Here is a 24,982-nt window from a genome sequence, read left to right on the forward strand (position 1 = left end):
AGAACAATCCAAAATGTATTTGATACTGTCGCAAAGCTAACTAAAAGCAGCATTCCCCAAGAGATGATGGCTTTCACTTCAGCAGTGATAAATTAATGAACTTCTTCGACGAAAATATCATGATCGTTAGAAAGCAAATTACAGACTTAAATCTGCGTTTTACTCTTTGTGTTTCTGCCTGTGTTTCAGACATAAGGAAGTGGAAGGCGTCAAATGTTCTACTTTTAAACTCGGACAAAACAGAGATGCTAGTTCTAGGTCACAAGAAGCAAAGAGATCTTCTGGTGAATCTGACAATTCATCTTGATGGTTGTACAGTACTCTGGACCCTGATCTCTCTTTTGACAAACATATCAAAACTCTTTCATGGACAGCTTTTTTTCCATCTACGTAACATTGCAAAAATCAGAAACTTTATGTCCAAAAATTATGCAAAAAAACTAATCCATGCTTTTGTCACTTCTAGGTTAGACTACTGCAATGCTCTACTTTCCAGCTACCCGGATAAAGCACTAAATAAACTTCAGTTAGTGCTAAACATGGCTGCTAGAATCTTGACCAGAACCAAAAAATGTGATCATATTACAGCGCTAGCCCCTCTACACTGGCTTCCTGTTAAAGCAAGGGCTGATTTCAAGGTTTTACTGCTAACCTACAAAGCATTACATGGGCTTGCGCCTACCTATCTTTCCGATTTGGTCCTGCCGTACATACCTACACATACGTTATGGTCACAAGACGCAGGCCTCCTTACTGTCCCTAGAATGTCTAAGCAAACAGCTGGAGGCAGGGCCTTCTCCTATAGAGCTCCATTTTTATGCAATGGTCTGCCTATCCATGTGAGAGACCTAGACTCGGTCTCGACCTTTCAGTCTTTATTGAATACTCATCTCTTCAGTAGGTCCTATGTTTGAGTGTAGTCTGGCCCAGGAGTGTGAAGGTGAACGGAAATGCACTGGAGCAACGAATCGCCTCAGCTGTCTCTGCCTGGCCGGTTCCCCTCTCTCCACTGGGATTCTCTGCCTCAAACTCTATTACAGGGGCTGAGTCACTGGCTTACTGGCGCTCTTCCATTGGCGTCCCCCCTTGAGTTTGTGCCATGGGCGAGATCTTTGTGGGCTATACTCGGTCTCTCTCTCTCTCTCTCTCTCTCTCTCTCTCTCTCTCTCTCCGTGTACGTGACATCAGCTGATGTAAGAAGGGCTTTTTAAATACGTTTGATCGATTGATGTTGGACTTGTCAAGAGGTTCTAATGCGAGCTTTGGACTGGTCTCTAGATCAAAAGAAGGCTTTTGATAGAGTGGACCATGAATATCTGTTTAATGTGATGTTTGGGGAAAAGTTTTTGACTTGTGAGAAGATGTTGTATGCTGGGGTGTTATGTATGGTCAAGATGGGAGGGGGGCTAGGTAGGCCACTCTGTGTGAGAGGGCATCCTTGTCTAATGGCCCGTCTATCGGGGTAGCCTTTTTTGGGCCTGCTACGCAGGAGACTGTAGGGAGTATGCTGGACAGGCATGGGTGTGTTGACAGGCATAGCAGTGTCAACGTATGCAGATGACATTTCTGTGATGGTCAGGATATGCAGGCACTAGAGACTAAGCTGACGAAGCCCCCTAGTACACCTTCAGACAAGGTAATCTGGAGCAAGAGCAAAGCTTTGTTATGTGAGGCATGGGGGGATAGGGCCCCTCCTCTGCTTCCAGGTTGCTTGCAGTGGGGTTGTGAAGGGCTTAAAATGTTGGGGGTGTACCTGGGCTTGGAGAGGTGGGTCAGGATGAACTGGGAGGGGCTGTCACAAGCAGTGGTGTCAAGACTTGCCAGGTGGAGGTGGATCCTGTCCCAAGTGTCATATAGAGCGAGGTTGCTGATAATCAACAAGACCTGCAAAGCAACCTGCTCGCAGACCTGCAACGCAAGCTGGTGGATTTTTTTCTGGTCGGGCCATCGCTGGCTGAGGGCAACAGTGTTGTACATGTCCGTTCTTGAAGGAGGACAGGGCCTAGTAGAACTGGAGAGCAGGGTGGCTCGACTAAAGGCGGCGCAGAGACTGCTGTACCATACTGATGTCGGCTGGAGGGAACCAGCATGCACTCTGCTGAGGAGAGCTGGCGGATTGGAGTTGGACCGGCAGCTGTTCCTCATGAAGTTGGAGAGTCTGAGTACCTCAGGTCTCTCAGGCATTTACTCTGCAGTGCTGAGGGCCTGGGTTGTGGGTGTGGGAGGAGTCTATCTTCCATAACCCAGCCTTCCCTTTGAGACCGGTTCAGTCGGCCACCCTGCAGAGACGACTGATGGCAGCGGGTTTACAAAGGCTGGGTGACCTGCGACTGCTGTGAGAGGAGGGGTGGAATATCCCAGAAGTCCTGGCACAACAAACAGGAATAACGTATTTTAGGCTGCTGGAGAGATTCCTGGAGGAGGTCCAAGAGGCACTGTCTGAGCCAGTAAGGGGGGTGTTTGAGTGGCCAAAGGGGGAAAGGTGTCTTTTATACTGATAACAAGTTCAAACAGGTGCCATTAATACAGGTAACGAGTGGAGGACAGAGGGGCCTCTTAAAGAAGAAGTTACAGGTCTGTGAGAGCCAGAAATCTTGCTTGTTTGTAGGTGACCAAATACTTATTTTCCACCATAATTGGCAAATATATTCATTAAAAATCCTACAATGTGATTTTCTGAATTTTTTTTCTTCTCATTTTGTCTGTCATAGTTGAAGTGTACCTATGATGAAAATTACAGGCCTCTCGCATCTTTTTAAGTGGGAGAACTTGCACAATTGGTGGCTGACTAAATACTTTTTTGCCCCACTGTATACTGCAATGTACTATTATGATTAGGACTATTAAGATTTTACTTTAGAGTACTTTAAACTAGTGCCTGCTAAACGTAATGTTCGTTTTAATTAATGTAACTTTTTTAATTGCATTTGTTAAATTTGATTCCAGGACACTAATGTCATAATTATGTCAACAACAACAACAAAAATTGCCTCAATGATTGTGAAATATGTCTTCAATGATCACACATGGGATCGAAATGATGGAGAATTGATTTTCACAACATTTGTATGGGTATTGCAAGTGTATAGCCTAATGTAAAAAACAGTGTACTGTTCTGTGATGTACAATACTGTACTACATTCAAAGAGACATTTTGAAACATTGCATTTTGCATTTTATGTATTGGATTAACTGGTTGTTAAAACAATTAAATTGAGAAGATATGTTTTGTTTCGGTGTTTAAATCAATGTTCTTATGGTATTTCACGGTAAACTTATATTTTGGATCAATGGTTGTGTAGTAAAAAAGGTCTCCAAACAAAAGGAATGCACAATTAAAGGTTTTGAACATAGGACTTGCTGCGTTACAAGTGTTGCCAGTTTGGAGTTTTGTAATAAGAGTTTTGAAAATTCACCACATGCTTGTGAAAATAGCACCAAATTGATTGAAAAAAACTGTACAACTGCAAAAGAGTAATCAGTCTCCATCCAGTGTTTGTCTACATAGAGAGTCATCCATCCACCATCTAATCTAATCCTAAACTGTGGGGCGGTTCCCAAACCTGTCACACCCTGATCTGTTTTACCTGTCTTGTGCTTGTCTCCATCCCCACCAGGTGTCTCCCATTTCCCCCATTATCTTCTGTGAATTTATACCTGTGTTTTCTGTTTGTCTGTTGCCAGTTTGTCTTGTATTGTCAGGTCGTCCCAGCTGTTTTCCCTGCTCTCTAGTTTTTTGTTTCTAGCTTTTCTGCTTGCCCTGAGCCTGTCTGCCGTCCAGTACCTGTCGGACTTTGACTCTTATCTGGTTACAAACCTCTGCCTGTCCTTGACCTACCCTTTGCCTGCTCTCCGTGTTATAATAAATTATCTGAGATCTGTACCATCCACCACCTGTGTCTGCATCTGGGTCATATCCTGAGTCGTGATAGTACAAACTGGCCATGACTGACCCAGCAGACTCGGACCGGCTCCGCAACGCTGTCTCCATCCAAGGAGTCGCCATTGGTAGACACGAGTTAGTACTTCAAGACCTTATGGAAAGACTCCAGACAATTGGCGGAATACCATGACCAGACTCTCACTGCGTTGCTGGAGCAATTCTGTGGGTTATATACTAAGCAGCAAGCCACAACAGTAACCTCCCCAGACTGTTAGTTACCCTGCTATCCGCGGCACCTGTCTCCAATCTACCCCGGCTTCTCCCCTGCTTACTTCCTCTGGAGCGCTACGCTGGAGATCCAGAATCTTGCCGGGCGTTTCTCTCCCAGTGTTCTCTCATCTTTGCACTGCAGCCCTGTTCGTTTCCCTCGGATCGCTCGAGGACAGCAAACTTGATAACCCTGATGTCTTGGAGGGCTCTCGCCTTGGCTATGGCGGTGTGGGAGCAACAATCCACCATTTGCCTCAGTCTGGAGGAGTTTGTGGAGGAGGTTAGAAACGTGTTTGATTCTCCGTTGTCCGAGAGAGAGGCTGCTCGTTAGCTACTGCGTCAAGACTTCCGTAGTGTGGCAAACTACGTGGTAGATTTGGCCGCCGAGAGTGCCTGGAACGTGGAAGCTCTGTTCGACATGTTCCTGCAGGGATTATTGGAGGTGGTCAAAGACGAGCTCGCAGCCCGGGAGCTTCCTATGGATCTCGACTCTCTCATAGCCTTGACCATAAGGACAGATAGGCAGCTATGGGAATGTAGGAGGGAGAGGTCGTCTGCTTCCTGTCACACTTGCTCCCCAGGAGGATCCGATGTCACCCAAGTTATCTTGGGAATAACCAAGGGCTGCCGACTCACTTCCTCCGGTGCCCATGCAACTGGACAGGGCCAGATTGTCTCCTACTGAACTCTTACGCAAACTGAGCACCAAGAGCTGTCTGTATTGTGGAACAACAGGACATTACATATCTACCTGTCCATTAAAAGACCAGGCTCATCAAGTAGGTACAAGTACGCTGGTGGGCCATATGAGGAGTTTCCCATCTTCTCTTTCTCGTACCCCTCTTCATGCTATCCTGTTGTGGGGTGACCAGTCTAAATCCCTCCGGGTGCTCATTGACTCCGACGAGAGCTTTATGGACGCTACCCTGGTGTCGGAGCTGGAAATCCCCCTCTCCATTCCTATGGACGTCAGAGTGCTGGATGGGTGCTCTATTGGCTGTCACCCATACTACGTTTCCCATTAACCTGAGAGTATCAGGTAATCACAGTGAGTTTATGCAGTTCCTGCTCATTGAATCACCTCAGACACCCGTGGTTTTCGTGGCTCCAGAGGCACAATCCTTTGCTCGACTGGGCTACCGATTCTATCATGGGTTGGAGCCCTTTCTACCACATGCATTGTCTAAAGTCGGCGCAGCCTTGCCCGGGATGTCTTCTTGCGGGCTTGGGAGAAGCCTCGCATCTCACCGCCATTCCTGTGGAGTACCAGGACTTCCGGGAGGTTTTTAATAAGGCCTGTGCTACATCTCTCCCACTGCATCGACCCTACAACTGTGCTATCAACCTTCTCCCATGAACTACACCGCCTCAGCGGCGGCTTTATTCCCTGTCGAGTCCGGAGACCAAGACCATGGAGATGTACATTGAGGACTCTGTTTCTGCAGGGAGTATTTGTCCATCTGCTTCCCTGCGCCTGTGTATTGACTACTGGGACCTTAATGTCATTACAGTTACTCTCTACCACTCATCTCCTCGGCTTTTGAGCCTCTCCAGGGTGCGACAAACTTCTCAAAGTTGGACCTTTGGAACGCCTACCATCTTGTTCGGATACGTGAAGGAAACTAATGGAAGACAGCTTTTAACATGGCTAGTGGGCATTATGAGTACCTTGTTATGCCATTTGGACTGACCAATGCTCCCGCAGTGTTCTTGGCCCTGGTCAACGATGTGCTCCATGGTATGTTGAACCAGTTCGTGTTTGTCTACCTTGACCACATCCTCGTTTTTCCCCCGGTCATTTCAAGAATACCTCCTCCACGTCCGACAGATCTTTCAGTGTCTCCTGGAGAACTCGTTTTTTTGTTAAAGCCGGAAAACGTTAATTCCCTCGCTCTACCATCTCCTTTCTAGGGTACATCATTGCTGCTGTAAATATTCAGATGGACTCTGTCAAGGTGAGAGGGTTGGTAGATTGGCATCAACCCACATCCAGAGTGCAGCTGCAATGTTTTCTGGTGTTTGCTAATTTCTACCACCGCTTCATCTGGGGTCACAGCACCCTGGCTTCCCCCTCTCAGCACTCACCTCTCCCAAGGTTGGGTTCACGTGGTTACCAGCAGCTGACCGGGTATTCTCGAACCTCAAGCATTGGTTCACTACAGTCCCCATCTTAGTCCATCCGGACCCGGATGAGAACTACCCGCCATCAAAATGACGTTGGAGGCACTAGTTAGAGGGGGCGGAACATCCATTCATAGTGTGGACTGATTACAAGAACCTGGAATATCTCTGCACCGCCAAGTGCCTCAACTCTAGGCAAGTTCGAAGGAGCCTAATTTTCACTCAGTTCAACCAACTTTACCATCTTCTACCACCCGGGGTCCAAGAATGTTAAGCCATATGCGCTCTCACGCCTCTCTAGCCCTGCTGCTACACCGTCGGATCCCCGAGACCACCATCCCTACCTATTGTCTAGCGGCTGCACTCATCTGGGGCATAGAGAACCTGGTCCGTGAGGTGGAGCGTTCTCGGATGTGAGGTGGAGCATTCCCTAAACGGATGTTTGTCCCGGACTCTGCTCGTTCCCCGGTCCTTAAATGGGCTCATTCCTCCAGACTTGCCTGCCACCCTGGCTCCCGTCGGACCCTGGCCTTTTCTACGACAATGTTTTTGGTGGCCTTGACAACTCTTCATTCGGCACCGCCTGCACTGTGTGCTCAGAATAAGACTCCGTGGCAACCTCCGTCTGGCTTCCTTCAACCACTCCCTGTTCCTCACCGCCCCTGGTCTCCTATATCCCTGGACTTTGTCACTGGTCTCCTTCCATCAGATGACAACACCACTATCCTTACGATGGTGGATAGGTTTTCCAAAGCTGCCCATTTCATTCCCCTTCCCAAGTTTCCCTCAGCCAAGGAGATGGCCCAGCTCATGCTGCATCACGTCTTCCGGATCCATGGACTTCCGGTGGACATGGTCTCCGTTCACGGTCCTCAGTTCTCGTCCTGGTTCTGGAAGGCGCTCTGCACCCTCATTGGGTCATCGGTCAGCCCGTCCACCGGTTTTCACCCCCAGTCTAACAGCCAGTCGGAGCAAGCCAATCACGACCTGGAGACGGCTATTGTGTGGTTGGAATACGCCTGCAATATCCTTCACTGCTCAGCTACTGGTCTCTTGCTTTTTTTGTTTTCCATGGGACATCAGCCCCCTCTCTTCCCTGAGGAAGAGGTCAACATAATCTATGCCCAGATGTTCGTCTGCTGCCATGGCCATACCTTGATGAGAGCCTGGACCTCTTCTCAAGACCACGTCCAGGTATTGGCGACAAGCGGACCGCCACCGGATCCCTTCTATTGTCACCGGACCCCCGCTATCATCTCGGGGAGAGGGTATGGCTGTCCACTCGGCATTTGACCCTCCGGTTGGAGTCCTGTATACTTTCCCCCCCGTTTTATCGGACCTTTTCCCATCTCTAAGCTTCTTAGCCCCTCTGCGGTTCGTCTTCTGTTGCCCCACACCCTCCATATACATCCCACCTTTCATATGTCTAGGATTAAAACTGTCTCACAGCCCTTTGTCTCCTGTTTCCAGGCCCACCCCTCCCCATGTCTCATTGACGGCCATCCAGTGAGGCGCCTCCTGAGTGTTCGACTTCGGTGCAAGGGATTCCAGTACCTGGTTGACTAGGAGGGTTATGGCCAAGAGGAGAGGTACTGGGTCCCCACTAGGAACATCCAGGATCCAGCCCTCATTGCTGAGTTCCACCACCAGCACCCCGGTCAACCGGGTATGTGCCCAGGTAGGACGCCAGGTGGTGCCCCTGGGGGTGTGTGTGTGTGTACTGTCACACCCTGATCTGCTTCAACTATCTTGTGCTCGTCTTCACCCCCACCAGGTGTCTCCCACTTCCCCCATTGTCCCCTGTTTATTTATACCTGCATTTTCTGTTTGTCTTGTATTGTCATGCCGTCCCAGTGTGTTTCCTGTTTTTCCTTGCTCTCTAATTTTTGTTTCTAGCTTTTCCAGTTCTGACCTTTCTGCCTGCCGCGAGCCTGTCTGCCGGCCAGTACCTGTCGGACTCTGATCTGGTTACGAACCTCTGCCTGTCCTCGACCTGCCCTTTGCCTGTGCCCCATGTTATAATAAATAATCTGATAACTGTACCATCTGCCTCCTGTGACTGCATCTGGGCCATATCCTGAGTCGTGATAACTAAAGGAACTCAGTCCGGCTTTACTCTTGAAGGTTGTAATAGTACGTAGAATGCACAAGGTGTAATTTCGAAATTGTGTAGTGCATCATCAGTTCCTCTTGCCATCTTAGTCATTGCTTAAATTAGTTATAACGTGTCAGAAATATCCAGATCAACTAGCCCATGTCAGCTAACATTTTTTAGCTGATAGATATTGTTTTAATTGTTTTTGTCTCATATCACATGAATACATATTAGACATGGCAAAAATTGTAGAATTGCAAGAAAAGTTGCTTCAAAATGGCTAAATGTTCTTTGCACCCCATGACCAAATGTCGAACTGCAGGAAATAAGCTTTAAACCTGCAAAATTATTTCCAGCAACAAGAAGGGTGTGAACAGTTTATTTCATGAACAGTGCTTGTGCCCATAGAAATAGATGTGGCGCACTCGGGGGGAGGATGGGGGCGCGGGATGTTACCCAATGCTGGAAGTTGGGCCCTGAGTGAAAAAGTTTGGGAACCACTGATCTAAAGAACTACACTGGTTTTGAAAGGCAGATAGAAGTAAGTAATTACCTCCACAACCATATCTCTTAATTCTCCTGACATTTACAAACCCCATACTTATTAACTCTCAAACAATATTAGAGGCTTAATGCATATCTCACATCTAAGGCCTTACCATAAAGGCTGCTGTTGTTTAACCCATAAGAGTCTAAGCCAGGAGGTTCCTTGTAATGGATCTCGTCCTCTTCTGAGCAGGAGTAGCGAGAAGGATCAGAGGACCAATTTGCAGCGTGGTGAGTGTTCATGATGTAATATTTAATGAATCAAACTGAACAATGAAATACAAAAAACAATAAAGTGAACGAACGAAAACCGAAACAGTCCTGTCTGGCGACATACACAAAGACAGAAAATAAACACCCACGAAACACAGGTGGAAAAAGGATACCTAAGTATGATTCTCAATCAGGGACAACTAACAACACCTGCCTCTGATTGAGATCCATACTAGGCCGAAAACAGAAACCGACATAGAAAAACAGACTGCCCACCCCAACTCACGCCCTGACCATACTAAAACAAAGACTAAACAAAGGAACTAAGGTCAGAACATGACAGTACCCCCCCCCTCCTATAGGGGAGGGTCTGGGTGGGCGTCTGTCCGCGGTGGCGGCTCTGGCGCGGGACGTGGACCCCACTTCACCATAGTTTTTTCCCGCCTCTTTATCCGCCTCCGTGGCCTCTTAAAAACGGCGACCCTCGCCGGCCTCGGACTGGGGACCCAAGCCACGGGTCCCGAATGGACGGGAGATTCCAGCAGCGCCGGACAGGCGGGAGACTCCGGCAGCGCCGGATAGGCGGGAGCACCTGTAGGGAGGAGACAGAGAGACAGCCTGGTGCGTGGGGCTGACACAGGGCCCACCAGGCTGGGGAGACCTACAGTAGGCCTGGTGCATGGAGGAGGCACCGGATGGACCGGGCTGTGGGGGAGCACTGGAGCTCTGGTGCGCAGCCTTGGCACCACTCCTCCAGGCTGGATGCCCACTTTAGCCCGGACCCTCCCGAGTTCAGACACAGGTTGAATGGGGCTGTGGGTAAGCACTGGAGCTCTGGTGCATACCACTCGCACCTCTCCCTTCGGCTCAATACCCACATTCGCCCGGCACAGGCGGAGCGCAAGCATAGAACGCACTGCACCCTCCCAGCGCCTTGGAGACACAGCACGCAGCGCCGGCGCAGGATACACTGGACCGAAACGGCATACTGGAGACCAAACACGCTGGGCTGGTACAACTCGCCCTGGCTGGATGCCTACTCTTGCATGGCACTTGCGGGGGGCTGGCCTATAGCCCAACGGGCTATGAGCGCGTACTGGCGACACCGTGCGTTTTGCGCTTCTTCCGATAAGCTCGAGGAATGGGCTCAGGTCTCCAACCTGACTCTGCCCCACTCCCTGTGTGCCTCCCCCCAAAACATTTTTGGGGCTGCCTCTCATGTCTGTCGCGCTGCCGTGCTGCCTCCTCATATTGCCGCCGCTCAGCTTTCACTGCCTCCAGCTCTGCTTTGGGGCGGCGATATTCCCCAGCCTCTGCCCTGGGTCCCTTGCCATCAAGTATCTCCTCCCATTTCCAGGAGTCCGGAGATCGCTGCTGCCTGATACCACGTTGCTTGGTCCTTGGTTGGTGGGTGTTTCTGTAACGGATCTCGTCCTCCTCTTCTGAGGAGGAGTAGCGAGAAGGATCGGAGGACCAATTTGTAGCGTGGTAAGTGTTCATGATGTAATATTTAATTAATAAAATTGAACACTGAAATACAAAAAACAATAAAGTGGACGAACGAAAACCGAAACAGTCCTGTCTGGCGACATACACAAAGAGAAAATAAACACCCACGAAACACAGGTGGAAAAAGGATACCTAAGTATGATTCTCAATCAGGGACAACTAACAACACCTGCCTCTGATTGAGATCCATACTAGGCCGAAAACAGAAACCGACATAGAAAAACAGACTGCCCACCCCAACTCACGCCCAGACCATACTAAAACAAAGACTAAACAAAGGAACTAAGGTCAGAACATGACAGTACCCCCCCCTCCTATAGGGGAGGGTCTGGGTGGGCGTCTGTCCGCGGTGGCGGCTCTGGCGCGGGACGTGGACCCCACTTCACCATAGTTTTTTCCCGCCTCTTTATCCGCCTCCGTGGCCTCTTAAAAACGGCGACCCTCGCCGGCCTCGGACTGGGGACCCAAGCCACGGGTCCCGAATGGACGGGAGATTCCAGCAGCGCCGGACAGGCAGGAGACTCCGGCAGCGCCGGATAGGCGGGAGCACCTGTAGGGAGGAGACAGAGAGACAGCCTGGTGCGTGGGGCTGACACAGGGCCCACCAGGCTGGGGAGACCTACAGTAGGCCTGGTGCATGGAGGAGGCACCGGATGGACCGGGCTGTGGGGGAGCACTGGAGCTCTGGTGCGCAGCCTTGGCACCACTCCTCCAGGCTGGATGCCCACTTTAGCCCGGACCCTCCCGAGTTCAGACACAGGTTGAATGGGGCTGTGGGTAAGCACTGGAGCTCTGGTGCATACCACTCGCACCTCTCCCTTCGGCTCAATACCCACATTCGCCCGGCACAGGCGGAGCGCAAGCATAGAACGCACTGCACCCTCCCAGCGCCTTGGAGACACAGCACGCAGCGCCAGCGCAGGATACACTGGACCGAAACGGCATACTGGAGACCAAACACGCTGGGCTGGTACAACTCGCCCTGGCTGGATGCCTACTCTTGCATGGCACTTGCGGGGGGCTGGCCTATAGCCCAACGGGCTATGAGCGCGTACTGGCGACACCGTGCGTTTTGCGCTTCTTCCGATAAGCTCGAGGAATGGGCTCAGGTCTCCAACCTGACTCTGCCCCACTCCCTGTGTGCCTCCCCCCAAAACATTTTTGGGGCTGCCTCTCGTGTCTGTCGCGCTGCCGTGCTGCCTCCTCATATTGCCGCCGCTCAGCTTTCACTGCCTCCAGCTCTGCTTTGGGGCGGCGATATTCCCCAGCCTCTGCCCTGGGTCCCTTGCCATCAAGTATCTCCTCCCATTTCCAGGAGTCCGGAGATCGCTGCTGCCTGATACCACGTTGCTTGGTCCTTGGTTGGTGGGTGTTTCTGTAACGGATCTCGTCCTCCTCTTCTGAGGAGGAGTAGCGAGAAGGATCGGAGGACCAATTTGTAGCGTGGTAAGTGTTCATGATGTAATATTTAATTAATAAAATTGAACACTGAAATACAAAAAACAATAAAGTGAACGAACGAAAACCGAAACAGTCCTGTCTGGCGACATACACAAAGAGAAAATAAACACCCACGAAACACAGGTGGAAAAAGCCTACCTAAGTATGATTCTCAATCAGAGACAACTAACGACACCTGCCTCTGATTGAGAACCATACTAGGCCGAACACAGAAACCAACATAGAAAAACAAACAGACTGCCCACCCCAACTCATGCCCGGACCATACTAAAACAAAGACAAAACAAAGGAACTAAGGTCAGAACGTAAACAACCCTGTCTTTCCAAGATAATTAGTAAAATCCAAATAACTTCACAGATCTTCATTGTAAAGGGTTTTAACACTGTTTCCCATGCTTATTCAATGAACCGTAAACAATGAATGAACATGCGCCTGTGGAACGGTCGTTAAGACACTAACAGCTTACAAATGGTAGGCAATTAGGCTCACAGTTATGAAAACTTAGGACACTAAAGAGGCCTTTCTACTGACTCTGAAAAACACCAAAAGAAAGATGCCCAGGGTCCCTGCTCATCTGCGTGAACGTGCCTTAGGCATGCTGCAAGAAGGAATGAGGACTGCAGACGTTGCCAGGGCAATACATTGCAATGTCTGTACTGTGAGACGCCTAAGACAGTGCTACAGGGAGACAGGACGGACAGCTGATCATCCTCGAAGTGGCAGACCACGTGTAACAACACCTGCACAGGATCGGTACATCCGAACATCACACCTGCGGGACAGGTACAGGATGGCAACAATTACTGCCCAAGTTACACCAGGAATGCACAATCCCTCCATCAGTGCTCAGACTGTCTGCAATAGGCTGAGAGAGGCTGGACTGAGGGCTTCTTGGCCTGTTGTAAGGCAGGTCCTCACCAGACATCACCGGCAACAACGTCGCCTATGGGCACAAACCCACCATCACTGGACCAGACAGGACTGGCAAAAAGTGCTTTTCACTGACTAGTCGTGGTTTTGTCTCACCAGGGGTGATGGTCGGATCCGCGTTTATCGCTGAAGGAATGAGCGTTACACCGTGGCCTGTACTCTGCCGCGGGATTGATTTGGAGGTGGAGGGGCCGTGATGGTCTAGGGCAGTGTGTCACAGCATCATTGGACTGAGCTTGTTGTCATTGCAGGCAATTTCAATGCTGTGCGTTACAGGGAAGACATCCTCCTCCCTCATGTGGTACCCTTCCTGCAGACTCATCCTGACATGACCCTCAAACATGACGATGCCACCAGCCATACTGCTCGTTCGGTGCGTGATTTCCTGCAAGTGAGGAATGCCAGCGTTCTGCCATGGACAGCGAAGAGCCCGGATCTCAATCCCATTGAGCACGTCAGGTACCAGTTGGATCGGAGGGTGAGGGCTAGGGCCATTCCCCCCGGAAATGTCTGGGAACTTGCAGGTGCCTTGGTGGAAGAGTGGGGTAACATCTCATAGCAAGAACTGACTAATCTGGTGCAGTCCATGAGTAGGAGATACACTGCAGTACTTAATGCAGCTGGTGGCCACACCAGATACTGACTGTTACATTTGATTTTGACCCCCCCTTTGTTCAGGGACACATTATTCCATTTATGTTAGTCACATGTCTGTGAAACTTGTTCAGTTTACGTCTGTTGTTGAATCTTGTTATGTTCAAACAAATATTTACACGTTAAATTTGCTGAAAATAAACGCAGTTGACAGTGAGAGTTTCTTTTTTTTCCGAGTTTATATATAAAAATGATTTGATAAAATGTTTTATTTGGCCTTTTCTGCTATTAGCCCATACAAATGCGTTGAGTATAACATATTCACTACATCGAAAGGAAATTATGTATGCATTTTTTTCAACTGGTTCCGGCGGACCTTCAGGCGAGTCTTGTGAGGCCTGTGGGAGTCATGTACAGTATGTGTTAGTGATAGTCTCACCTTTCCACTGAGGGGTCATATTAGTGTGTTGCCCAAACTGTTCGGACGCTACATCGAGGAGTTGTCTGTTTAGTGCCACACACACTATAACGACTTCAGATGACTCACAAGATGCTTGTGAAGGTTCCATAGAGGGGTCATAATAGTTTGTAGGCAAAACCGTTCGGACGCTACAGATGATTTTGTGAGAAGACCAATTTTCGAGATTTCTCAATGTCTGACAAACAACGCTATAGCTCTGTCACCTTTCACCGCAGATGCGAAAGTGTGATTCAGGTAAATGCAGTGGATTGAGACTAAGCCAATAATAAAAAAATATACAATACCGGACACACCAACTCATTCAAGGGTTCACATTTGTAGTGAAGACGTCAAAACTATGAAATAACACATATGGAATCATGCAGTAACCAAAAAAAGTGTGAAACAAATAAAAACATGTTTTATTTGAGTTTCTTCAAAGTAGCCACTCTTTGCCTTGATGACAGCTTTGCACACTTTGAAATTCTCACAACCAGCTTCACCTGGAATGCTTTTCCAACAGTCTTGAAGGAGTTCCCACATATTCTGAGCACTTGTTGGCTGCCTTTCCTTCACTCTGCTGTCCAACTCATCCCAAACCATCTCAATTGGGTTGAGGTCAAGGGACTGTGGAGTCCAGGTCATCTGATGCAGCACTCCATCACTCTCCTCCTTGGTCAAAGCCCTTACACAGCCTGGAGGTGTGTTGGGTCATTGTCCTGTTGAAAAACAAATGATAGTCCCACTAAGGTCAAACCATGCTTCCCGGTGGGAACTACACATGCGGAGATCATCCGTTCACCTACTCTGCGTCTCACAAAGACACAGTGGTTAGAACCAAAAATGTCAAATTTGGACTCATCAGACCAAAGGACAGATGTCCGCCGGTCTAACGTCCATTGCTTGTGTTTCTTGGCCCAAGCAAGTCTCTTCTTTTTATTGGTATCCTTCAGTACTGGTTTCTTTTCAGCATTTCGACACTCAGTCTCCTCTGAACAGTTGATGTTGAGATGTGTCTGTTACTTGAACTCTGTGTAGCATTTATTTGGGCTGCAATTTCTGAGGCTGGTAAATCTAATCTTCTGCAGCAGAGGTAACTCTGGGTCTTCCTGTGGCGGTCCTCATGAGAGCCAGTTTCATCATAGCGCTTGATGATTTGTGCGACTGCACTTGAAGAAACTTTTGAAGTTCTTGAAATTTTCCGAATTGACTGACCTTCGTCTTAACGTTTCTCTTTGCTTATTTGAGCTGTTCTCTCCATAATATGGACTTGGTCTTTTACCAAATAGGGCTATCTTCTGTATACCACCCCTTACCCCTTACCTATCAAAACACAACTGATTGGCTTGAAATAAATTCCACAAATTAACTTTTAACTTCTTGATGCACCCATCCCGTGAGCGGGATAATTTTTGTCAACCACCGCTGAATTGCAGAGCGCCAAATTCAAATTAAATCACTAAAAATATATAATTTTCATGAAATCACAAGTGCAATATAGCAAAACACAGCTTAGCTTGTTGTTAATCCACCTGGCATGTCAGATTTCAATAAAGCTTTTCGGCGAAAGCTATCCATGCGTTTATGTAAGCACATCTCTCTCAGTAGGCAAAATATCACAAACAGCTAGCAGCCAAGTAGATTGGTCACGAAAGTCAGAAAAGCAATAAATTAAATCGCTTACCTTTGATGACCTTCGAATGTTTGCACTCACGAGACTCCCAGTTACACAATAAATGTTCCTTTTGTTCCATAAAGATTATTTTTATATCCAAAATACCTCCATTTGTTTGGCTCGTTATGTAAAGAAAATCAACAGGCTCAAGCGGTCACGACATCGCAGACGAAAATTCCAAATAGTATCCGTTATGTTTGTAGAAACATTTCAAAAGTTTTTTATAATCAATCCTCAGGTTGTTTTTAGAATATATAATCGATAATATATCAACCGGGAATGTAGCTTCTTCAATAGGCGAGAGAGGGAAAATGGCTGCTCCAAGCTGTTGCGCATACAAAACGCTGCTGGCACCCAGCCATACAATGACGCGATGTGATCTTTCTCGCTCATTTTTCAAAATAAAAGCCTGAAACTATGTCTAAAGACTGTTCACACCATGGGGAAGCCAAAGGAAAAGGAATCTGGTTGATATCCCTTTAAATGGAGCGAAGGCAAGCTATGGAACATGGAGCTTTCAAAATAGAGGCCAGTTCCTGGTTTGATTTTCCTCAGGTTTTCGCCTGCAATATCAGTTCTGTTATACTCACAGACAACATTTTGACAATTTTGGAAACTTTAGAGTGTTTTCTATCCTAATCTGACAATTATATGCATATTCTAGATTCTGAGCCTGAGAAATATTTGGGTAGGTTTTTCATTCAAACATCAAAATACTGCCCCCTACACTCAAGAGGTTTAACAAGGCACACCTGAAAAGCCCTCATTGAAATGCCTTTCAGGTGACAACCTAATTTAGCTGGTTGAGAGAATGCCATGAGTGTGCAACGCTGTCATCAAGGAAAAGGGGGCTACCTTGAAGAATCTCAAATATAAAATATATTTGGATTTGGTTACTACATGATTCCATGTGTTATTTCATAGTTTTGATGTCTTCACTCTTATTACACAATATAGAAAATGGTTTACATTTTTTTTCCCTTGAATGATTAGTTGCGTCCAAACTTTTGACTGGTACTGAATCTCTAGCTTTAACTGACATGTTTTTATGAGGATTTTTGTATTATGCTAATTCGATTTTCTTGGGTGTGGACATCAACCTTAGGGGGATAATCAGCACAACAGGATATCTAAGGAAAATCCAACATCATTCACCTCAGTTGCACCTCAGTTGCACGCTCTCTGACAACACCATGAAACTTTTGGACACCAACTACATAATTTCCCCCATTCTGATTCATACTTCTCTGACCGTGTCATGATGTCGCTCTGATGTGAATACCAGGTTCATAGCCTCATACTGTGTTCTACAGTGCAATGCTGTGGTGGACTGGCCACCCAAACCATAATGCCATTTGCCGTAATCATTTGGCCAGGGGGCAACATTAATCTAAAACACTGCTAGCTAATTAGCAAAGTACAGTTCTCTCCTCCATATTTCAGTGGGTTGAATAAGGCCTGGCTTTGGCCTCACACTACTGGGAGGTGATTGAGCACCGAGGCCCTGCTATGGAGGTGATGAAGGAGGAGTTATGAAGACAAAAGCTGCCAATACTCATCACCTCCTTTTCCTGGGTGGAGGAAGACAGAGGCTTTGATGAAAATGTCAGGCCGTCTTTTTATTATTGAAAATCATTAGCAGCTAAAGATCACGACAGCGGAGGAGAGCATAAACAACAGATGGTGAACAGAGGTAGGTAGAGGTAAGTAGAGGTAGGGCTGGGGTGGTTTGGGCTAACTGTGCTGTCTGTAGGTCCGGGACAGACAGACAGACAGACAGACAGACAGACAGACAGACAGACAGACAGACAGACAGACAGACAGACAGACAGACAGACAAGCCTGACAGACAAGCCTGACAGACAAGCCTGACAGACAAGCCTGACAGACAAGCCTGACAGGTATGGAAGTGGAAGTGCTGTCAAAGGCCCATTCATCATTTCATCATTAGCAGTATTACAGGAGGCACCATTTCCCTGCACTCTGTGATGCATGTCTGTCTTTTCTCAGTACACACACACACACACACACACACACACACACACACACACACACACACACACACACACACACACACTATCTCCTACACAAACGCATGTGTCTGTGTGTACTTGTGTCTGTGACAGGAAGGCTATATTCTTCAACATGGGAGAAGGATGTTCTTGGAACACTGAGTGACATGTGATGCTGTGTTCCACACTAGGTCTGAGGGAACCACAGGCTAACTGTACAACACCACACAATCACCATGGTGACACACTTGGCATGCACTAATTGGAGGATAGGATTTATTGAGACTACTTGAGAGACAAGACGATGCTGTAACATTGTGTAACTGTTTAAAGAACAAGTATCGACAACAATGCTGTAATGTTATGTAAGTGGTTAAAGAAGCATTTTTAAAGCTTGATATTTTGTATCCTTTCACGGTTGAAGGATGGCTAAGTACATAGCGCTCATGATCATAAGCTCACCTCTGTTAACACTGCTATGGGAGTTCCTCATTACAGTCTTTACATGACATACTGCAGCTGCAAGTGTGGGATTTGTAATTCCTGCATCTTGTTATACGGTAGATGTGCTCATATTTCTTTTGGATGATTACAGTTTTACACTGTACAGTACAGAAGCATCTCAGTTGGTTCACTGAGTGAAAAAAGCTCTGGAGGAGTTTAGAACTCCTTGCGGCTCTAAGAAGATTCAACATGTCCTCCATGACGCTAACATGCCACCTAGCGGATTCACATGGGACATCGCTGGCCAGTTTCTCTATGGCGCATTCACTAAGAATGGCCACTATGCGCGATGCTCTTTCATGAATGACATTGAGTGGAATGTGGGACAGTTACTACTTCTCCTTAGAATTACACAGAATGCTGTGGAAACAACATACTTTCAACCAGTGTGTGCCCAGTGGGATGTTCATAGAAACAAATAGTTCATAGTCTAACTGTTATTCACATGACAGCACATAACATGAGTCACCCTAAGGGGTCAGACACACCGAGTGATATGTGTAGTAGTTGTTACCTTGGCCCTAGTGACATGTGTCTGGGAACAGGGAGAGAAGCTGTGTGGTTTGGCTAATGTTTTCTCCATCCCAGGAGGGGGAAAGCTCGAAGGAGTGCACAGCTCCTCATCTGTAACCATCACCCTTCACTGGCTTTGAAATCTTATCAGAGTGCCTGGGAACCCTAAATGAGTGTGTGTCTGTGTGGCATGTGGGGGGGTATTTGAGTAATTGTATAGTGTGTGATGTGAATTTGTGTGTGTGAATGCTTTTCAAACAGTCCATGCCACAGCAACCAGTGTCTCAACCTCAAGACTAACAAGGCAGCTCCCCCTGCCTGACTGCCCCAAAACACACACACACACACACACACACACACACACACACACACACACACACACACAGGCCCGCTGCACAGGAACAGGTGTGGAGGGCAGGATTGACTGAAGCTTAATTAGCTGGAGCAGCCCCTCCACCTGTGGCTTCCCTCACTCTGTCTACCAAATGACCAGACAGATACACAAACAACCACACTGCGCATGACTGCAGACACCTGCACACTGACACTTCTGTGCACGTTTACAGAGTAACACATGAATTACTCACACAGAACCTTGCTCGCATGCGCGCACACACACACACATGAACAACCACTCTCCACCACCAGATTATCAGGTACATCTAACTCCCGTCCCATATTGATGATATTGATATCAAAACCTCACACTTCTTTGGTTCTTCTCTCTCTCTCTTTCCCTATCTCTCTCTCTCTTTATCGCTCTCTCCCTTCTCTCTCACTATCCCTTCTATATCCCCCCTCCATCACTCTCTTTTCTCCTCCCCTCTCCCTCTCTCCAGTTTATGATTGCCCAGTGTCTCCTTGTCGCGATAAGGAAGCTCGGCGGCGACATGATGGATTACTTTTGGGTCAGATGAGGTCCAAATCCTGCTGGATAAGCAGGTCAATTGGAGCCGGTGTTTCAGGGAAAACAGCTGACTAAAAAGCAACGAAGAGGGTAACCAGTAGACAGGATATACATCTAGTGCTGGCGAGAATAAGGGAGGGAGCCATGGATAAACCAACCGAGAGGAAGGACGAAAGTAAAATCTGATCCAATTTGTAATAGAGACAGGATGAAGACTGGCTTGTATGTAAACATGAGGGCTTTATATGTGGAGGGGAGCATATAATCGATAGACTCAGAAATAGACACCTGGGAGAGGTGGAGGAAATATAGGAGTTGAAGGGGGATGGGAAAGAGAGATTTAGTGGTATGGCTGTATTAACTGTTATCTGGTCTCCCCAGTGCAAATTATACCTTTGGTTCTGTTCACTTGTTTATGGCAGTACTACTATCGTCAGTGTATTAAATCAAGATCACAGGGCCATGTAGTTCAATGGGCTTGACCAAGGGTGAAGTGTTGTCCTGCATTTGACCCAGTTACTCCAGCACTGTGACTCCTGCTGCCAGAGGAAGCCATAAATCCATTGCCTTGAGGTATCCACTCGTTCTCTGTTGAGAAAACTCTAATTTTGAGGAAGACGGTGACTCTATGAGACACTTTACATTGAGATCATCAAGCAACCTCAGGGCCTGTTGTTGACTTCCTTGTGAGATGAGCAGCTGTATCGCGTTCATGTTATAAGCTGACCGTGACCGTCTTTCAGGTTGGGAACCACATACCTATGATGACATCCTGACATATCCCTAAGATGGGGGTAACACTTGCCTAGGGGTCTAAGTGTTTTTCTCAGTCAGGTAATTTGGTTAGAAACTACAGACATCCATGACCATCCGTGTATATAAAATCAAAGTTTATTTGTCACGTGCGCCGAATACAACACGTGTAGACCTTACAGTGAAATGCTTACTTACAGGCTCTAACCAACAGATGCAAAAAAAAAGTGTGTGTGTGTAGGTAAGTAAAGAAATAAAACAACAGTAAAAAGACATTTGAAAATAAGAGTAGCAAGGCTATATACAGACACCTGTTAGTCAGGCTTATTGAGGTAGTATGTACATGTAGGTATGGTTAAAGTGACTATGCATATATGATGAACAGAGAGTAGCAGTAGTGTAAAAAGAGGGGTTGGCGGGTGGTGGGACACAATGCAGATAGCCCGGTTAGACAATGTGCGGGAGCACTGGTTGTTCAGGCCAGTTGAGGTAGTATGTACATGAATGTATAACCTTGTTACAGTATGTCACAGAGGACTGAGTTAACTGACCGACAGGGACCACATCTGGTCCTGGTCGCACCTACCTCACCTGTAAAAACATCTATGGCTCACACATGGGCCTGTACAACCACTTGGGATGGCACAACACATCCCTCTGATGCAAGGGCACTGTATCATTTATGTAGCAATATCCTCATCAATATTGATAAACAACCAGGAGAACAGCCAGGAGAAATGTTTCAGTGTACTGTATCTGCTGCATGCATGTAACTATGTTGTGGGGACAGTAGTGTGGAAGTAATTCTATACAAGCACTGCAAAAAACAACCATGTACGGGAAATCAATAATTATTTTCCATAGCACAGTAGTTGATACAGACTGTCCTGTACTGTACGGTAGAGAGCTTTCCTGTATGTAGTGAATAGTTTCAAGTTTCAAGTTTTATTAGTTGCATGTACAGGATACACATGGTATATCTGTCCAACGAAATGCAGGTTCCTTGACAATACAACAACCACAACAAGAAATAATACAAGATAGGAATGCGAACATAAGTAAATGGCTCAGTAGAATAGAATAAACATTTAAGCATAAGTATAATACAAAATGGGGATGGTAGGGGGCGCCATGTGTGACTGACGTGTTCTCCGTTTGCTCCCGTGGTATTCTTAAAGTTTATGTGAATTCTGCAGCAGAACCGTATTTATTTTCAAATATTAATTTGGTGATCCCGTTCCGTAAAAACCAAGACTTTGACTTTGATGAAAAGCCCCTGATTGATCGAGCCCACCGGTCGCTGTGCCCAAAGCCCCGGGATGGGGAGAGGCCCCGTGACATAATTCTTCGAGTGCACTTTTTTCATGAGAAGATGGAGATCCTCCGACGAGCCCGCAATACCACTCTGAGCTTTCAAGGACAGAGCTTTTCCATTTACCAGGACTACTCCCCCACTGTTTCCAGGCAGCGCGCAGCTTTCGGACAGGCCAAACGAGTACTTCGGGACCATCCAAGTGTGAAGTATGGACTGCGATTCCCGGCCCTTTATGGATATCTCATGAGGGTAAAGACCACACATTTGAATCTCCGGATGAGGCTATGGCTCACATTCAACGTCACATCAAGAAGTCTTGAATATGCTCACAGTGTGGATTGTAAGTACCCCACTTGTGGTACAATTATGTTTAGATATAACAGGCTAGTCTTGCATAGTTGGTGAAACTATTCAGGCTTATTTGATGTGATCTAATGTTTTGATTATCTAGTGTGCGTGCCTTATCTCGCTCACCTATTTAGTTTGTTTACACATTGTCTCAGTGACTCAAAATATTTTTGGTTATTTGTTTACTGCATCCGTTTGCATTGACCCAGTAAACAGTAAATGTCTCCCGAGGCTACACGGTTTCTGGGGCCTCACTTTAATTTTAAAAGTTTTGAGCGTCATTTATGCCCAGCAAACGTTCAACGTTGCGCACACGTAGTTTTTTGGTATTGTAAGCTGTCTCAGCTTCAACTAGACTACTATTATAATTACTATTATTTTTGATTGTCTAACTACGATTTCCTTACTTTAAATTAGATTTTTGGCTGAGAGCCTTTATTCATTTGATTTATTTTCTCTCTCAATGCCTGTTATAAGACGGGGAATACAATTATATACATCTACAAGTGGTGCTTTTGTCATTCCGTTTGCACAAGGGATTCGCCTTTTTTTTATTTGAAAAAATACATACAAATCTTTCTTTTTGCTGCTTGATCCACTAACAAAACGCGACTTTAAAGAGCGGGACTGTGGGTTTAGGTTTAAGACCGCACTCTCACAGACATACTGTGCGAAGAGAACATGTTCTATTTAGGCTTGTACCTCGTTTGGGGAGGTATTGTCTGTGATGGGGGGAGGAGGTGGGGGGGCAGGTTGAATTGTTCAGTTCTAATGTTGTCATTCTGTCTTTTTAGTTTTTTTTCCTGTTTTTTTCCTGTACTTTTTCCAAACATTTACCACCGTACATTATTACTCTGAGACAAGTTATTCTGGGGGTTTTGGGCGCTCATTGCTTTTCCATTCTATGCTCTAATGACAGGGTTGAATAACGGGAATGCCCAGAGGGGCCGAAATAATACGATCAAGTACATTTCTTGGAATACCAAAGGGGTTAACAACCCGGTGAAGCGTAAGAGGGTGTTGACACACTTATTTGAATGCAAATATTGCATTTCTACAAGCGACTCACTTGAGGACTGGTGAGCATTTTAGGATGCGTAAGGACTGGGTTGGTCAAGTGTTCCACTCAAACTTTCATAGTAAATCAAGAGGTGCTGCTATTCTGGTTGATAAAGCTACTCCCTTTGTAGCTTCTGAGGTTATTGCTGATCCTAAGGGACGATACGTCATAGTAACTGGTGAACTGTTTTCTACCCCTCTTGTTTTGGCTAGTGTTTATGCTCCCAATTGGGATGACACAAGTTTCATTTCTTCCTTTCTGTCTGCTATTCCCAATTTAGATTCTCATTTGTTGATTTTAGGGGGGGATTTCAACTGTAAAATGTCCCCAGTTCTGGACAAGTCCTCACAAACAAATACAGGCCCATCTAAATGTGCCCTACTTATTCAATCCTTTCTTCAGAAATATGCTATGTTTGAGGCCTGGCGTTTCCTACATCCTACAGATAGACAGTATTCCTTTTATTCTCATGTTCATCAAACATACTCCCGGATTGATTACTTCTTTTTGGACAAAAAACTTCTGCCTAACCTTCGGCAGTGTACTGACGAGAGTATTGTTATCTCTGACCATTCACCATTAGTGCTTGAACTAGAGTTTCCCCAGCGACCTCCTAGGTGTTATCAATGGCGTCTCAACCCCATTTTACTCTCAGATAAGGAGTTTGTCAATTTCATTTCTTCTGAAATTACCTTATTCCTAGAAACTAATTCAACACCAGGTATGTCCTGCTCTACCATATGGGAGTCTCTCAAAGCATACCTACGTGGCCAAATTATTTCTTATACAGCCAACCAAAACAGAGTTCGCTCCCAGCAACTTCGGGACCTGAGCGAGTCCATAGCCACATTGGATGAGAAGTATGCTACGGATCCTTCCTCTGATCTGCAATCTGAATTTGATGAGCTTTCTACCAGGCAAGCTGAACAGTTACTCTTGCGAGCTCGATACAAAGTCTATGAACAAGGCGACAAGGCCAGTAAACTCCTTGCACATCAGATCCGTAAATCTGAGGCCTCACGGCTAATCCCACAAATAAGGACCCCGTCTGGTGCCACCACAGTTATACATAAAGAGATCAATGATCAATTTAAACAATTTTACTCTGCGCTATACACCTCTGAATCCCCTCAAGACCCTTTGCTGATTGACTCCTTCTTTAATGGCTTGAATATGCCTTCAATTGATACAGACTCCCATGACTGTCTAGAAGAAGAATTTATGCTCGAGGAGATTGCAACAGCAGTGTCCGCAATGAAAAGTGGTAAATCACCGGGTCCAGACGGTTTTCCAACCGAATTTTACAGGACGTTTTCTGGTCTGCTTTGCCCATTCTTGTCCCGACTATTTGCAGAGTGCCTCAATACTTCAAAGCTGCCGCCTAGTCTTTATCAGGCTTCAATTTCATTACTACTAAAGAAAAACAAAGACCCCCTGGAATGTGGATCCTATCGCCCAATCTCGCTTTTAAACTGTGATTACAAAATCCTAGCTAAGCTTTTTGCCATCCGTATGGAAGGCTTGCTGCACCAAGTAATACACTCTGACCAGACTGGCTTTGTGAGAAATAGGCATTTATTTTTCAATATTAGGCGCCTTATGAATATACTGTACTCCCCAGCGTCGGAGGACCCGGAGGTGGTGGTCTCACTTGATGCCGAAAAAGCGTTTGACCGCGTTGAGTGGGATTACCTAACAGCTGCCCTTTATAGATTTGGCTTTGGCCCCAAATTCATTGCGTGGATAAAGATTCTTTATTTTTCCCCCATGGCTTCGGTACGGACTAATAACTTGTCCTCTGACTATTTTCCC

General features: G+C 46.6%; 1 protein-coding gene and 2 pseudogenes across 2 annotated transcripts in view; all 3 read right to left on the reverse strand.

Moving 5' to 3' along the window:
- LOC110533612 (rho GTPase-activating protein 7) overlaps positions 1 to 24,982 on the reverse strand; it is an 80,090-nt gene that overhangs the window by 36,538 nt on the left and 18,570 nt on the right. The gene's annotated exons all lie outside the window — the stretch shown is intronic.
- On the reverse strand, positions 7,338 to 10,628 carry LOC149979981 (uncharacterized; annotated as a pseudogene). Its single transcript, XR_016483644.1, has one exon. The product of XR_016483644.1 is annotated as an uncharacterized LOC149979981 (transcript).
- On the reverse strand, positions 10,639 to 12,163 carry LOC149979982 (uncharacterized; annotated as a pseudogene).

This window comes from Oncorhynchus mykiss, chromosome 10, assembly GCF_057628025.1.
Source record: "Oncorhynchus mykiss isolate SJ-2025 chromosome 10, ASM5762802v1, whole genome shotgun sequence".
Lineage (NCBI taxonomy): Eukaryota > Metazoa > Chordata > Actinopteri > Salmoniformes > Salmonidae > Oncorhynchus > Oncorhynchus mykiss.